Below are 8,494 nucleotides of genomic sequence, written 5' to 3' on the forward strand. Positions count from 1 at the left end.
ATACACATACAAAAGTGTTAACCATTCGAGTTAAGAAATAGAAAACTCGACCTAATGTGAATTCCCTATATTTCTATGGTCAATTCAAACAATAGGAAGCAATAAATACAACCATAAATCACATAACTTAATTTGATACTCTCATTCTAAATTGAGATCTATGTCTATTCAATTTTAGCATATTTAAATCTCACTTTTTAGATTTTGATTCAAATTCATAAATCGTATGTAAAAGGTGCGCAATCAATCACATACACAATAAGCACAAACTGAATAAATTTTAGACAAAGAAGAAATAGATAAATGCATTAAATCATAATAGAGTTTCAAGAGAGTCAATTAGAAAACCTAAACATAGATTTAGTTCATAAACATCATTCTAAACATGCATATCCATGGAAATTAACATAGAATTCTAAAGTAAAAGAAAAAGAACTATTGAAAATAATCGGCCGTGCTCCACAGTGTATTCCTTGCTCTCCAAAAATCGTATTTTTTTCCTCTCCTTTTCCTTTTCTTTTGAAATTAGGTTTATAACCTAATTTTTCTTTTTGAAGTAACTAGGGCCGCGACCCAATTATTCAAGCGCCGCGACCTGTATCCCGAAAACTGACTTTTTCGTTGAGGCGAGCTGCGACCCAACTTTCCATATGCCGCGGCCCATACGTTTATTTTGGCCTTGAGAATCCCTTAGCGCTGCAACCCCTCCTTCCAGCACCGCAGCCCTTGCAGAACTTTGAAAACATGCATTTTGTAAAGGACTTGGCTGCGACGCAACCAAGCCGTGCTGCTGCTGTTAATAATTTCTTCAAATTACACACTTTTTGTTCCAAGAGTTCACCGAGGCTATAAAATATCTTAAGGACTCTTCTTTTCACAAAACAACATCAAAACGCTGATTATTTCATCATTTTTCTGCCAATTTTCTTTATTTGCTCTTTTCCTTTATTTATTGACTAAAACCTGAAAAACGACAAAGACAAGCGTAATACTGCACTAAATAATAGAAAAAATTAAATAAAAACTATCTAAATTACAACCTAAACACCACACAAAATGAGACTCAACACCCATCTCACTCTCTCCTAGTGTCATCTACGAGAGTTCTGTTTAACTTCTGTTGTGTTGGCAGTCATGGATATGTTCAAAGAAGGTGGATCAACCACCAGACCTCCAATGCTTGAAGGGGCTAACTACCCCTACTGGAAAACAAAGATGAGGGCGTATCTTAAATCTGTAGATGAATGGGTCTGGGTGGCAATATCTGATGGATGGAAACCCCTAACTGAGAATGTAGGTGATGTTGAAAAAGTTAAGGCAGCGAGCAAGTGGACGACTAATGAAATTGAAAAGGCAAATTTTAATTAAAAAACTCTTAATGCGATCTTCAATGCTATTTTAACTAATAAGATGAAAGTGGTTGCAAACTGTGAGATTGCTACAGAAGCATGGGATAAGTTGAAGACCGAGAATGGGGGTACTTCGGTTGTCAAGAAATGAAGATTGAGGTCTCTGGCTAGAGAGTTTGAAAACCTAACCATGGAAGAAGAGGATTCTATTGCATATTTTCATGCTAAGTTGTGTGATATTTCTAATGAGTCATATGCCTTGGGAGAGACTTACTCAAACTATAAGTTAGTCAGGAAGGTTCTTGGGTCTCTTCCAAGGAGATTCAAAGCCAAGCCCACATTTATTGAGGAAGTGCATGATGTTGAGGATATGTACTTGGATGAATTGATTGGATCTCTACAAAATTATGAATTAACCCTCAAAAGATGGAATAAAGGAAAGAAAGTGAAAGACAAGGAATCCGAGAAGAATGGGGGAAGTTTGGCTTTTGTTCTAAAAGAAACTTTTGACAAAAAAGGTGAAATGTTTGAAGCTTTAACAGAAGAGAAAGTTGCTCTCCTAACCAGGAATTATGCTAAGTTTTTAAGGAAGAATATGAGAAAGAAAAACTTTAACAACAAAGAAAATCTCTTCAAGAATAGTTTTCTTACTAATCAGAGAACAAGTCAGACACAAGACCGAAAGAATAGGGGAATTTATTGTAGAGACTGTGATGGGTTCAGACATATTCAGGCTGAATGTGCAAACACTCAGAAAAAGAAAAAGACTCTTGTAATGACTTGGAGTGATAGTGAAGAAGAAAAAGATGGTAGTTATAGTGAGAATTCTGATCAAGAAAAGAATGTTATTGCTTTTCATGCCAAAGAAGAATCAGTTGAAAAATAAGAAGGGGACAATGAGAGTAGCTGCTCTGAATCTGAAAGTCTTGTTCAACAATCCGCTTATGAGAAAATATATCAACAATGGATGACCATGGTTCAAAAAGTAAAAGTTCTTGAAGAACGAAATAATTGTCTTAAAGTTGCCAACAAAAAGCTTGAAGTTGATGTAAAACACCTAACTGAAGAATTAGAAAAGAAAGAGGATAAGCTTTATGCTATTCAAGCTGATCTAGTTCGTGCCAAACAATCCTTGGAGTCAATACCGCCTGGAACTGCAACATTGAATCATTAACTTCATGTTCAGAAGCCTTACGGAGACATGACATCTATAGGCTACAAGCTTCTGTACAAAAAGGGAGAAAATCTTACCATTGATGGGTCACGGTCTTTGAATTGTGATTCTTTGGTTTCATATTTGTGCCCTAATTATTGTCTCTCTAATAGTGCTAATGTCTTCTTTCTGTGATCAAGAAGGTTCTCCAGTTCCCGAAGGCACCTCAAGAGGGGTTCTCAATGTTCCTCCTCCGTCTTTGTCGTTTCCTCTTCTGGGTTGTGAGGTTGTAGGCTCGGTGTTTCCTATTCCGTCCTCCGTGTCCACAAAGTCTCCGACGGTCTCTCCGTCTCCAGGTATTCCCTCTGTTCCTAACTCTGTTTGTCCTCCTGTTGTTAGTGTGGCTTCAAATGTGTTTACCAAAGTTGTGTATGCTCCTTTTGTTGTTCCGTATGGGTCTGTTCGTTGGTCTCGTGTGAAGTCTGTAGCTCACAAGAAAAAACTCTCTAGTGAGTCTACTTCGGTCCCTCGTCGAGTTACTTGGGCATTAGCTTAAGTTGCTGGGTCTCCCTTTTGTCCATCCCGTCCCTCTAACCTAATTGCTAAACCCCCGCCTAGTAAGAAACACAAGTCTTCTAGTGGTTTACTAGCAAAATCTAGAACATCCAAACCCTCCTCTACTGTTTGTGGGATTATTGAGTCTGACATGAGCCTAGTGTTTTTCTTTGTCAATAGATATGCTAAAAAATGTTTTAAAGAAGATGTGTCTTTTCGTCATTTTCATGTTGAGCATTCTGTGGTGTTAGAGGATTTCCTAGGCTCCGTGAGATTCTAGAGTCTCGAAAGTGGGTTAACACTGTCACTGGTCTTGTCATGCCATCTCAAAATTTGGTTAGGGAATTTTATTCTAATTTAGAAAAATCTTTGGTAGATGCTCAACATCCCAACTGGTTTACTACATTTAGTTGGGGTAAACGTATTTCGTTTGCTCCCTCCACTATTCAGGGTCTTTTGGGTATGCCTTTGGTTCATGATGCTATTTACAATGCTGAGTATGCCCTTGATTTATACTTGGTGGGTTGTGAGTTAACTGGTCAAGTTGACTTTCAGTGGAATGAGGTAACTATTGATCTCCCCACTCCTTCCTTGACAAGTTTTTATCGTGTCCTGCATAAAGTTGCACTCACTAATTGGACTCTGAATTCTCATACTTCAACTGTTACTGCTGATATTGGTTGATTTTTGTTTGCTATGGGCACTGGGATTTCCATAGATTTGTCTGTCCTTGTGTACAACAAGATGTATCAGGCTTTTCATACTAAAAGTCGTTGGCTCTTTCTTCCATATCCTTGCTTGGTGCACAAGATTGCCTTATCTGCACAAGCTAATTTTACTTCTCAAGATGTTTTCTTGCCTATCCAGATTTTGGATAAGACGTTTCAGCCTTAGTCCTCCAAACCTGTACCTCCTCCCAAGCCTCTTAAGTATCCTCTGCTGAAGGGTTAAGCTCCTACCTCATGGAAGTACAAATTGTTTGAGATGCTTTACTCTCAGAAATCTCGGCTGGATAGTCTTAAAGGTCTGGTTCAGCAATCTCAGTTGTGTTCCAAAGTATTTGAGCGCAGGGTTCTGTCTTAGTTGGCTGGTATTCGACAACTCCTTCAGCCTCAATCTACTCCTGATCCACCAGAGTCTTCTCCTGCTTTTGTTTCCCCTTCTGCTATTCGGGGGGAGTTATCTTTGCCTTAGTTAGGAAAATCGCCACCACAAAGATAGGGGGAGTTGTCTCCACGAGCTTCTGATAAAATTCCTGACAGTGTCCAGGGGAAGTCTTCTACTAATGATGATAGTTCTCAAGGCTCAGATTCTGCTCCTTCATCTTCACCTCCGCGTAAGACAATGCGTGGTAGGCTTCATCGTTCAACTAAATAGTTATCTTTTTATGATCATTGAGGGGGAGATATGGGTGTTTTATTTGTTTACTATTTTTTTATGTTGTTTTCTTAGTATCTGTAGTTTGGTTTAGCACTGATCATAAATTTCCAAAGGGGGAGATTGTAAGTGTCATACTTTTGGTTGTTTGTATTTTAGAAATATTATGATCCATCTGTTATTTTGCCAGTTGCATCTGGAAGTTCGGTGTATTCCTAATGTCTTCTTGTTGTTTACATGGGATGTATTAAACTTTCTGTTATGTTTAGTTGACTTTATTTTGTTTTGGGGTTTCGTGCTGTGTTAATTTTCTAACTATTTTCTGTTATAGTGAGGTCTATGAAGATATATGTATTGGTTTTAATTCCGTGAGTTTGTTAGAACCATTATTGATGTTTTTGTGAGAAACTTAGCTCTGCTAGGGTTTGTATTTGGTTTTCTTTGTGTTTTGTTGTTTTGACAGGTTGAAGAACTCTGTGCTTCGAAGAATGTTCATTCATGGCAGACAGTAGTGTTCTTCAGATGAAGTATTGAAAGAAGATCAGATCTGTGAAGCTCAAGTGAGAAGACTTGAAGTGTTCAATCTAAGGAAATTTTCAAAAGAGATAAGTATAGAAGATTTTCTTGTTGTTAATGTAAAGTCAGAGATACTTTGTAGAACTTGCATTTTTGATCTTAGTAGATTTCTTTCTCTGGACTAGGTCCCAAGGATTAGCCATTACTTTGTGTAGTGGTGAACCTTGTAAAAATTGCTTTGTGTGATTCTTTTTCATTGAATCTTGGTTTACCAATTCATTAAGTTTACAATACTTAGGTAGTAAATCACTTTCACAATTATTAATTGCATTTGAGACACATGGTAGCACTGACTATACATTGGCCCATTAAACCATAGTCTACCATCACTAATAATATGAGCCCAATTGACCCAATATACCCCTTAGGGTGGAAAATCATGATATACATATGGTGTATATGTGAAGTTGGGGAATAAGGTGATTTTGGTAAGGGTTTGATCTCCATAGGTTCTCTCTTGCATCCTTACCTTTGATCTTGTGTATTGTTTGTTGTTTTGGACATATTTACAGTGATCAGGATGACCAATAGAGATTCAATGTCAAACTTAGGAAGTATGTTAGTTATTGTGAAATTAATGCCCTAAATAAAATGTGATATTGGTTGCTATATGAGCATTGATTGTGTGAATTAAATTATTTCATGATTATTGTTTTGCTCATTGGATTAAAACTATCAAATATTACGTGATGCAACTTCATCATGTATTTGTATGTAATATAATATATATACATCTTTATATATTATAAGTGTGAGTTTAAGGGAAATTGTTGTTTTCTGTTAGATTTAACATTTTTTTTTATTGTTTTCTAACATCGTTAGTATTAAAGTCATCTAGATAAGGTAAATATTTAAAAAAAAGAAAGTAATAATGCCATCTAAATAAGGTAAATAAATTGAAAAAAAAATATAATAAATGAGTCATAGAGATTTCTCATCACATATTTGTTACACAAAAATTTCGAGAATAAATAAATAGCCTCGAAATGTAGGCTAAAAAATGTTAAGCTCGGGATTAACAAGTATTAACTGTAACGACCCAAATTTCCTAATAAGACTTAAGACCTTTATTAGGGGCCCAGGATGGCAAATCTCAGAATTATATGATTATGAGATATTTATGTGTATCATTATGTGATTATGTGAGTTATATCATAATATGACTTGATATGCATGTTTATGTATATTAAATATGCATGGGGGCCCATTTTTGTTTAATTGGACAATTTTCATATTTTGGCCATTTTGGGTATATTTGACATATATGTGATATATGTGTGGTGCTTCATTATTATTTGGTTATGCTAAGGTTACCCAACACGAGACGATCCTAGGAAGCAAGATAGTGGGAAAGTCACAACGGGATCCATACTCGACTCGGAGTGAGTCAAGGGGTATTTTGGGTATTTAGCACATTACCGGGATATTGGGTAATGGGAATAAATATTTGATGATAAATTGGGAGTTAGTCAGATCAAGGGAAAATTATAGGAATTTTGACTATTTGACCCTGGGGGCGTTTTTGGGACCCCGAGCATTAGGATTTGCTTGAGGTTACTTAAGCTTGAAGTAACCTGTCAAAGTTATAAAAAGAACGTTCAGAACGTTCTCTCTCCCTCTCGTTCCATTTTCGAAACTTGATCACATTTTCAAAGGAAACTTGAGTTTTAGGATTCGAATTCAGGCAAGGATTGAGGTATAGCGATTCTAGGGAAGATTAGAAGTTTATTAGCTGAAGGATTTAGTGAGAAACGACATAATCAGATGTTATTTAAGCTTTGAATTCCTAAATTCTTACTCTGTTCTTGGTGTTCTTGAGTTTTACGAACTCAAGACTTGCATTATGAGTTCCTATGGGGATTCTGGGTATTTATTGTTGTTTTAATGGTGCTAAGCTATTGGGTGAACTGTTTGGGGGATTAAAATGTTGAGGGTTAGAGACCCGTTGGGGTCGGATTTGGAGCTTTGAAGCTCGAAGAACACGAAGTTAGAAACCTAGAAATCTGGTATCAACACTAGGTTGGTAGCGCTACAACGTTATGTTGTCTATTTGGGGGATGAAGTTCTACCTATAGCGCTATAGCGCCCAATAGGTTGCGCTATAGAGCCACACAGTCTTCAGGTCTTGGCTTTTTGGTACTTTTTGGGGTTTTGACCCGAGGGCTCGGGGGATGATTTCACCACCATGTTTGGTGGGATTGGAGGTCCCGAGAGCGCGGGATAGGTCCCGGGATTGGGTTTTGGAACTTGAACTCATTGAAACACCTTTTATGGTTGTGACTAGGTTATCACTAGGGGCTTGGAAACAGGATCGTGCTTATGGCTCGTTCATTGGTAACCTGTGCTTGGACCAAAGGTAAGAAAACTGCACCCAGTATGTGATGCATGTAATGCATAAGATACATGTGATTATGGCATGCCATGAATGTTGAATATGAGATTGATCAGAGCTTGAGTCTCTGTAAATGTGCATGATCATAATTATGCTAGTGAATGTTGGGTAAGCATGCTGAATGCCCTGTATTTGGATATTTGACATATGATATATGCCTGGATGCATTGCTTACTTGTGGGTGGAACTGACTCCATAGTCAGAATCGACAATGGTATTAGTATTGACTGTGAAGCTGTGACTCATTAGTCAAGTTCGGCAGTAGTACTGAGCACTGGTTGTATAGAATTGACCTATGAGTCAAGAGCAGCATAAGCGTAATGAACATAGAGCCGAAAAGATTAGATCAAATCGACATAAGCATTATCAACATAAATATGAAATGCTTGACCGACTTTAAGTTCGATGAAAACAAAAGCGCTTGTCTAGTCTAAAGGCTAGTTACTTAGAGTCAGAGCCAAAATGCTCAGGTGACCATAACGTCACATGGCTTAGGGTACGAAACCCAAGTTCGTGATTCCATATTCACTTATTTGGTACAAGTTCGTGACTCCATAGTCACTTATTTGGTAGAAGTTCGTGACTCCATAGTCCCTTATCTGGTACAAGTGCGTGACTCCATAGTCACTTATCTGGTTCAAGTGTATGATTCCATAGTCACTTATCTGATTCAAGTGCGTGACTCTATAGTTACTTATCTGGTTCAAGTTCGTGACTTCATAGTCACTTATCTAGTTAGGGTGTGGAACCCAAGTTCGTGACTCTATAGTCACTTATCTGGTTAGGGTGTGGAACCCAAGTTTGTGACTCCATAGTCACTTATTTGATTGGGCTGCAAGCCCCAGCATGATTACCAGAATCATTATTGATATTCACTTAGGATTGACTTGATAGTCATCCATACAGGAGGGCAGGACCCACAATCATTTATTTGGACTTGCTTGCATGCATGAATAGGGCTATTATTTCTAGGCATGCTATTATGATTTAGTGACATGTTATTACCTGTTCATGAGTATATTGAGTTTTCTTGCCGAGCCTTGGCTCACGGGTGCTATGTGGTGAAGGTAAGGGCAAAAGAAAGCTGGACCA

This window comes from Humulus lupulus, chromosome 1, assembly GCF_963169125.1.
Source record: "Humulus lupulus chromosome 1, drHumLupu1.1, whole genome shotgun sequence".
Lineage (NCBI taxonomy): Eukaryota > Viridiplantae > Streptophyta > Magnoliopsida > Rosales > Cannabaceae > Humulus > Humulus lupulus.